The 9,475-nt window shown below is 41.1% G+C and overlaps 1 protein-coding gene across 1 annotated transcript in view; it reads left to right on the top strand.

Moving 5' to 3' along the window:
* Positions 1-4,101: 4,101 nt before the first annotated feature.
* LOC124553953 (protein maternal effect lethal 26-like) overlaps positions 4,102-9,475 on the top strand; it is an 81,497-nt gene continuing 76,123 nt past the window's right edge. Inside the window, exon 1 of the mRNA XM_047127967.1 lies at positions 4,102-4,193. The gene's annotated coding sequence lies outside the window, so the exon portion shown is untranslated. The remainder of the gene's footprint in view (positions 4,194-9,475) is intronic.

Below are 9,475 nucleotides of genomic sequence, written 5' to 3'. Positions count from 1 at the left end.
GTGTCAAAAACAGCAAAATGACAGAATGTGTTGGTAGAGATTTATTACGTTAAAGTTCAGTAGACGGAAGCTATGTAAAAGGAAATGCGATACATTTAGCCAAGCCGCCGTGAAGTAAGGTGTAAAATACGTTTGTTGGTTACAAAAAGTCCTCTAGTAAAGAAGTGAGTGCCGTGACAAGGGTGAAGGTCCCGCTACGATGCGGCGACGTCTGAGAGCCTACAGCATCGGTGTTAATGAGAGGAAAGACTGCGCACCTTTGGTCAACTGTCTAAGCAGTGAAAATGAAGCGAAACTTTAATTGGGTTGATCACATCGCTCTATAATCCAGAGTACAGGTGAAATAATTTTATAGCGTCTGCGATGTGGAAGTGATGTCTGAGAGACTGACGGCTAGGCTGATATTAGCTGCTCTTTGTATCTCGTCATATACCTACGACACAGCAACCTATGGAACCAAGTAACCCTCATTTCTTCTCTTGACCGGAACCAATCCATAGTCCACTTATTTACCACTAGCATCAACATGAGTCCCGAGCTCCATGATTTTGGCTCGCATGGTCTCTGCAATGCAACTGTGCTTGACGAAGTGAACTCGCCAGTCTTTATGTAACACTAAGAGGAGACACAGACAGCTAATGCAGAGCACGAATTCCTTACGGACGCCAGAGAAATCGTGAGTTGGGGGAGTGTGGGGAGGAGGCTGGCCGTAGAGGGACGTTCAAAAGTCTCGCGCACGAGGTTTGGGGCGTTCATAGCCGCTTTATTAAGCGACCAGGATTACGCTGGTTGCGGAAAGAGGTGCTGGAAACATATTTCACAGAAAAACTTTAGGGGTGGCGACCAAACTTCTCATCGAGTAAAGACACATTCCCAGCTGAGTGCAGAATTGCCACTGGCAGATCGGTTTGCAGAGACTGCCCCCTGTACTCCCACTACTTGACCTTCACAGAAACTGAGGACCAGATACGCTTCCCTACGTACGTATATCACTGTAATCGGAAATTCGAATACTAGAGATCAATTGTATCATAGCAAATGTCTGGCAGATGTCTCGCACATGTCTTTCACTCATACTGAGAAATGGTTTCGAAACAGTATGTAAACATACTTGTCGTGCCGAATTGTGGAACAACTTTGCGAAGTATAGCACACTTTATAAGATGAAATAAATATGGTTACTATCGTTTTTCGTGGTCATCGAACAAATTTCGGAATTGTTTTATTATATAGCAAGAATGTGAAACACATTACTGTAGAACTTCGAGATGGAAGACGCCACAGAAATATAATTAGCATGTTGTGAAAAGAGGACACGTGATCCGTTTATCGAGGAGAAAAAAAAGGCATAAAAATTCCAAGTTTCTCGTCTGATGCCCGGTGAGCTACACACGATCGGACAGATATCGGCCATTTACACGCTTTCAAAGTGGATGAATAACTATACTGGAAAAAATGAGACGTATTAAATGGGAAAAAATTCTTCTCTTCAAAGAAGCACGGATCTTTTTAGGGTACTTATATTCTAGTAAGAAGAATGTAAGGCCAGGCTTTCTCCATTACAGGGGTAGCATTTGTGGCAGTGCAGAGCCGTTCGCAATGAATGAGATGCGAGTGTCGACGTTACGACGTCATCATAGTGTAGCAGCAAGAGACGCCTGCCGTGATCTTTAGTTAATCAGGCACTGTCGCAAAGAAACTGCAGAAATACGAAGGTCTTGATAATACGAGATAAAATAACTTTTTCATTTCCATTGTCAGCAAGACAATTATAACAGCCTATTAATATGTGGACGGAATATGTAAAGGGCCGCAGAACCACTTGCAATGGTAGAAGCCGTAGTAAGGAAAACATGCCAAGCAGTCAGCTTGTAAGACACAAACAAGGCGACAAAAATTATACGTAAGCCGCAGAGTTGCTAACGGTTATATATACACCACTGAGGTTTTGTTACAGTGTGTTAATGCTAGAGCCAAACAAAAAGTGCGCCCTTGAAATTACTTAACTTCCTAAAATGACGAAACTATTCGAGTGCTAAATGTATTTTCTTAGTGAGCCCAGTAACAGACCAAGCTCTGTCGGTTCTAAAATATACGTAAACTTTCATAAGTAGCTTTCTCCGTAAGCAAATTCGTCTCCGATGCTGGTTTGACGGCTATTGTCTTAGCGTTAACAGTCTACAGTCATTTCCAAGACTTGTTTACATTTCAAGCATGGTGGAAGCAGTGTCGCAGACGTCGACACCCTCTTTGGCAGCGCGGCTGCAGTCAGCTGGTCCAGAAAGAGACGGCTGAGAGTTTCGCCCGGATCTTGATTCGTTATTCACGTTTAACGCGGCAAGAACGCCAAAAGCGTGCGTCACAAGAATGTCGCTGCGAAATATTCCTTTTACAGTTTAACGGAATTTTGCGGCACAGTGCTGTTTTCGCGGCGTTTTATAAATTGCACGTCTTATTAATTGTTCGTTTATGCATTGCTAAAGAACTGAAAACCCTTGAACTGAGGAAAAATGTAATTGCATTGGAGATCTGACTTAACATTTAACTTTGCAGAGAGAAAAATTATTGTCGCTTACATCAGTAAGTATCATTTTCTAGTGACGAATAAGGCAGGTAGTTTCTGCTGGAATGAACGACGACTTTTGCGATACGCTTTCCACGTCTGCATACGAGCTCTAGCCGCTGTTTCACAATAATAAATCATTATCTCGGCATGTGAACAAACTGCTGGTCGACGCTCAAATAACACGTTTGAATACTGACGTGATAATTAAGAAGCCAGGAGATGACAAGTTTTTATATCCCGTCCATGGCTACTGCGAAAATAATGAACTGTTTTTATAGGCCGACAGATTGCGCAATACAGCACACAACTCTTTGCTGTAGGAAGGTGGGAGTGTTATGCAAACATGACGCCACAAGTGGTTAGTGGAACTCAGTGTCGTTTGTCAGTAAAGTATACAATACGTAACCTCATTTGGGAAGAAAGATAACTTTCCCGAATTTGTCTGTGGAGCCATACCTCTAAATGTGACCTTATGCAGCCTAATCACAATTTTGTGTGCCCCACCGTCGTAATTTATCGTTTACAAGTTTACTTGCTTATTACCATGCTGTATGTAAAGTCTCAATACTGTTTGCATCTTTATCATCATTTTTTCCTATTTTCATTTACTTCATAAAACGGCCATTGTTCCCGAGGAAGTTAAACCGTCGACATTCCGGAGCGCCAGCAGCAACAGTCAGTCGCTTGAGGCAGCGACAAAGCTCTGTGGGCTGCAGGGCAAGGAGAATTCACGCAAAAATAAATTCGTCTTCTTCGTTGCTAGATCTGCTAGTTCAGTTAAATGTGCTGGAATTCAAAACAATGTCATTACGTTTGTAAGTCATTCAGTGATGTACCTGCAACTTATATAATTTGAGCAGTGCTGGTTGAGCGAGGTTTTGCCATCCAGCACCGTTACACATGCCAGACGTGACGGGACAAAGGTGCTGACCGCATTCTCGGGAGTTACATACTTAATCTTTGATAAAATGAATGTGCTTAAAACGGTAAAATGATGGAATGCCGTCGTATTGATTTTTACCTTAAAAACACAGTAGGAAATTCGGCATCGGCAACCGCAATTCGAGATCCGATTTGATACTGTTTACAGGACGAACCAGAAGCGGTCGTGACACATGGGTTTATGAAGAGTGTGTTTATTAGCCGTATGTAGGACTGTTAAAAGTAGGTTTCATATTTTCTTTGGAGCAGTTAAAGTGAATATTAACATATCGTTCGTTTCCCAGAACGGGATGACAGACAAAAAATATTTTTACACTTCACATTTCTTTTCTGTTCTATATTTATAATTTTATACGAAAAGCTATTAAAAGTCCTATCGCCATTATAATGTACTTCATGGTTGTGTGACACAATGGAGACGTATTACTCTGTTTATTCTTTTTAGCGTCTCATTGTTACAGAAATTCCAGAGCCAGTGCTGCGTGTGCAGACCACAGCCCCCTGTGAGAGGTTGGCTGCAGTTGGTACATGCCGCCCTCTCAGCAGTTGGCAGCACTGGCAGCGTGGCAGTCCCTGCGCCTTCTGTTATCTGCCGCATTTGTAGCGAGCTGTTTCCAGTGTGAAGACGTGCGTCCGCATTTTGTGCTGCAGCTTCCGAGTTGATATCTACTTCTCCGTTAATAAGGTAAAGGTGACCATTTCCATTCGTTCCCGCTATGTTGAATTATTTACGTTTGTTTTTGAAAGGCCGTGGTAGTTGTGCGGTTTCTGTGTTCTCCATCGAGGCTATTGCGTATAAAGCAAACTATGAAGGTTACTATGTTCTCAAAATGCTAGCGAATTACGTATTAAAAATCTTGGTATTTTTAAGCGCTATCGAAATTCCAGTTAAATCTGCTGTTACACTGACTATAGGCAAGAATGAAAAGCACAGTCACGGACTAGATATTTTTGTCGTTTTCGCGCCATTTTCTTGAATTGTTTTCACGAAATATTGCGTTGTACTCGTTACGTCTGATGTATAAAAGAACTACCCTGCTTGTAGGTGGGGAATAACGTAACGGAATGGAGCTTGTTTCTCCCTGTCTTGTATTTGCAAACAGCAAGTTGATATTTTTACTTTTGTGGAGTAATGTTTTCGGCGACAATTCCGCCTCTTGGGTAGTCAGTTAGATAAGGTTGTGCCCCATTTCGTCTCTATTGTATTTGTGTAATTGCAGAAATCAATGAATTCTTACGTTGACCTCAAAATGTTTGCCGTTATGGGTTTAGTACTGCATACACGTAGGCTTATAATCGTATATCTTCAGACTGACTGGCTTATTCTTACCAAACTGCAATCCTTTTTCTAACAATGTAAGTATTTGAATGAGGAAAACAATACCGTACATTAAGCGCCTAAACTGAAACATTTTTTTGCTAAAACCAGTCGTCCTCAATGTATTTTCTGAAAAGTCTTAATCATTGGTCAGAACGATATAGAAATACGTGGTGTGACGATTACAGATGTTACTGCAGTAAACTATTATCCATATTCGTGATGGAGCAGTGCACAGGCGAACTTCTGGTTCACAGTATGTCCGTTGGACTCACCAAACTGGCAGTTCGCTCGTGGACTGATCGACACAGAAGGTTGTGAAGTGTCTCTTCCGGAGTAGTATATTTATTTAATTCTATTTTTCTCATTAGTTCGGAGTCTTCAAATAGACGCGCGAGTGTAATTCTGTGGCCCAAGATGCAAAACTTGTTGAATGCATTATTAGCTTCGGCGTATTTGTACTTTAAGAGCATGGACTCAAATATTGAAATCATTCTGGACCCACGCAACATGTTCAGGCTGTGGTAGTCAAATCCTGGCTCTCGGCGTAAGCTGGAAAGTAAAATCTCAAAACTAGTATTGCTCTCGTCTGCAGCTGACTGCTGTGAAAAAATTTGTTAAATGTTAAAGCGGGCTATCTGAGCTTCCGCATTATTTCGCATTATAGGGCGACGCGTAATGGCGTCTAAGCAGAGGCCGCTAAAATTATGGAGCTGTAAACGTCTTAAGAAAAATTAATTCGATGCGAGGAACATGATGGCTCACTGTACATCGAAATAACGCACATTTAAACTTTAACGTACAGTATTAGCAACATCTAACTTACGTGGTACAGTATGTCTTCTACCTATTACAACAATAATCAAGGAGCGTTATTCTCCCGTATTAATTGCGTAGAAGTTTACATTTAAGAAGTTTACTCCTTGATACGAAGAGTAAATTTAATATTTACTATAAAATTTTACGCCGTCTTTGCGGTCGGTGATACACGAGGTTCGTGTACATTTACTTCGTCGCGAGATAAATTTATCGTCCAAAGTTTTTTAAATGTATTTACGACACAATTGTCGCTTGGTAGAAACTGAGGCTTCACATATATATTCTTGTTACATAAAACCACAGGAGTTGAGTAACACTTCATTAGGTTAAGTAAAGAATTAATCAACTGCTGCTGCGGTTTTAACTAGAATACATTCTTATATCTGTAGTTGCCTACAATGTAAAGCGTATTATTACGTAGAGCAAGCAGTGCAGTTTATATCACAGCAAGCGTATCTCTTGATACTAATACGCAAAGAGTAATTTCAACGTCTTTTGTTGAAGTAAACGAAAAAATAGGAATGCGAACAGTAGACAAACGTCCAGGTACAAGGAGTGATATAACCTCCTCACTACGTCCCTGAAACCCTGGTTACGCTGATAGGTCAGTAGCACGGGTGTTCTAGGTTAGGTTGGAATAAGACGGTATGGTTGGAGACGGGTAATCCATTGGATGTGAATGGGCAACGGATTGCTATGCAGCATCGCCTGATGTCCACATTTGCACTGTAATTAAGGCACTTTGCCATATACAGGGGGAGTCAGGAGGAAAGGTACATGCTTTCATGTGCGGTAGTATAAGTGATACTGAACAAAGAACTTTATGTGGACGTTTGCCATATTGCGAATGGTTTCCGAGCGGGTATGTTTGTTATTACTTCTGTACGTTCTTCTTAATAACACCTCGTATTCCAAGGAGAACGTGTCTTAGTACACGATTAAACTAAATTTAATTTGCTACAAAAAGGTCCTATTTATTTTTTGTCTATGACTAACAATTTGCGCGGAGACATCGCGAGAATATTGAAAACCTGGCGCGTGCGCTGTAGCTTTTTGTAGGCCAGTTTGAGGCAGTTTTCCCACCTGATAGACCGAAAGCGTCCTGTACCAAAAAACTCGTCCCAACTTCATCTGTGTAAATGTGGTACATTCTAAAAAGACAATAATACAGAACGTAAATAGAAATGTGCCTTAAGTGTTCTATCTCGGAAACCATTATGAATAGGCCATATATCTACATCAAGTTTTTTGTTCAGAATAACTAATGCCATCACCCGTCAAAACATGTACGTTTCCTCCTGACTCACCCTGTGTATCATACCTTCCAAATTAAAACCTAAAATGCAAGGTAACTTCAGCAAACGTTAGAACGATAAAAGAATTCTCCCATGAGTGCCCTGCCGATGTCAGATATTTACTTTGACCTGTGTCGTAATTTCACGGGACGTCCTGCGTGCACAGACAGACCACATTTATTTTCCTCCTACATTCTTGCTTGAAAGGCACAGTGTGCTGAAACTTTTAAGTACCTTAGACTGAAAGGGAAGCTTTACTTGGCAAAGCATGTGAATGTCTTGTAAGGGGACTAAATTAGGTTTTGTTGTTATAGGTATTTCACGCATACTGCGTTTTGGGAGTGACTTTCCGGCGTTCTGGTGATTGGTCAAACTAGATGGGTAGTGGTACTAACAGGTACCACATTTCTGAATTGCTAGTGTAGACACACCTTGTAGAGTACTGCTGGTACGTTTTGTTTCACGAAATTCGTGCATCAATAATCATGTGCACTTTAATGTGTTTTCTGTCCAAGCCGGAGAACAATATCTTTACTAGTCGTTCCTTACATGTTTCTGACCGTAGGATCTTCGACTGCAAATGTGTAGTGTTATATGGAGGCCAGAATTTAGATGAGAACGTTCACTGATCAGTATGTAGATGAATAGACGGTAATAAATTTGTCGTCGGGATGGAAATTTCATTGTTGCCCACATAACGCACACGAAGTTGTACGGAGAATTTCCCCGTCATTAACAAATAGTGTGACGTCAGTGCCTCTTCTCGTGGCAACAGTTGTCCTGTGCTGTGATTGGCCGAAAACAGCAGCCGGAACAGAAGCCAGATTATATTCAATTTTCGCGAGGTTTAGGTGGCTTCTTTCGGAGTAATTGCTTATTAAATTGTACTCTACGAAATTAAGTTCGTGGTACGTTTTAATGGACATAGATACTGGAAAACGAAAACCACCTTCGCTTCCATGCACTCCAGGCACGCGATACGAGCATAAGACAGGGTTTCCAGTACGTGGAGCTGGAACAACGGTTCTGCTTACGTGGTCCTGTGTTGTGAAGACAAAAAAAATAAATAAATAAATAAGTAAAGGAAACCGCGGAAGAGAAGACTTGATGTGGCGTCAAGGCTGTTTAATAGAACGACCCGTTCAGTGACTTACCATTTCTTTGGGCAGGGGGAGGGGGTTCATGGAAACCCATTTGCTGATTTCGTCTTTTTGCAAAACCGTTAAGAAAACATAAATACCGACCGTGTGGGAAGGTGTTAGGTACTCACCGCTGTTCTACAGAAACAACTCGTTAAATAATATGGACCCAGTTTTAAGGTTCGTCCTCTGTAAAATTGTCTCGTTGCTTTAATTTTTAAAAATTAAAAAGACCTTGGTCCTACTTTCTTTAGACCATTTACGAAAAGGAATACCTATTTACTGTAGATTATGGATAACAATCGGGTAGAGAAACCTTTTATTATTATTATTTTATAAACACCGTGCATCACATCATAATGGAAGAAGAAAAACGTATTTTGAAATGGACATTTATTTTGTTTTTATTTAGACTAAAAATTTGTAGGTAAAATTTGCAAATGTAGTTTTCCTTTCTACGGTTCGGGAAACAAATTTTTTCATGAAATAGATAAGATTAATTATTCCAGTCGTGTCTTGATGAATATGGAAGAGGAGTAAAGGGGTGACTGGATTGAGTCAGCGTTCATCTGAGGCAAGTTTTAAATCGTATCAAAGCGCCGAATGACCTCTGAGGATGGTGACGGGCAGAACCAGAATGATGAGGCAAATAACTTCCTGGAGGAGTTCTTTAACCCTAACTGGTTCAGCGGTAAGTTTTCTTTCAGTATAGGGTACGTTACATGGTTGTATACCAGTCGTAATGGTTCACATCATTTCGAGCTGTGCAGAAAACCTGTCCAGGTTGAAGTCTGTTGTATTTACTCAAAGCAATTCTTCCAAACGTCTTGTAGACGGAGGACGTATTTGGGAGAACGTAATAACCACCGCTTAAAGATGGGATAGTCTCTTTAAATCCTCTTGGTTGCCCTTCGATCATTTTTTCAGATGGAGATCAAGAATTTCGAACGAATCCTTTCTAAAATTTCGTTCCGAAGACAATTTTTTGGATACATGGTGTTTCTGTGTGTTGCAGTTCAGTCGGGTTCGAGTAGTAGATTCTCCCGCTTCTGGCTACAGGAATGTGGCTGTTGGCTGTGCAGGCAGTCGCAGCAATCAGCTAGATGCTACCGGGAAAAGGGGGCGCCAAATTCATACTCTTGAGCAAGAAAAACTTCACAAAACGCCTAGCATCCAGCTCTCGTTGGTCTCTAAGATTACTCATATGATTTTCAAACGCGTCCCTGTTGGTCTTGCAACATTTTTGAACACATTTTAAATGGGTTTATGAATGAGTCATAAGTTGATTTTTGAATGTGTGCGTAGTGTACGTGATGTGTCTGCCAGGAGAATCCTCGTCGCATCTAGAAATAAACTTTCCGCAGACAACAGGGGATGGGGCTATACGAGCTGAACG

This window comes from Schistocerca americana, chromosome 11 (genome assembly GCF_021461395.2).
Source record: "Schistocerca americana isolate TAMUIC-IGC-003095 chromosome 11, iqSchAmer2.1, whole genome shotgun sequence".
NCBI lineage: Eukaryota > Metazoa > Arthropoda > Insecta > Orthoptera > Acrididae > Schistocerca > Schistocerca americana.
This window is presented reverse-complemented; position numbering and strand designations above follow the sequence as displayed.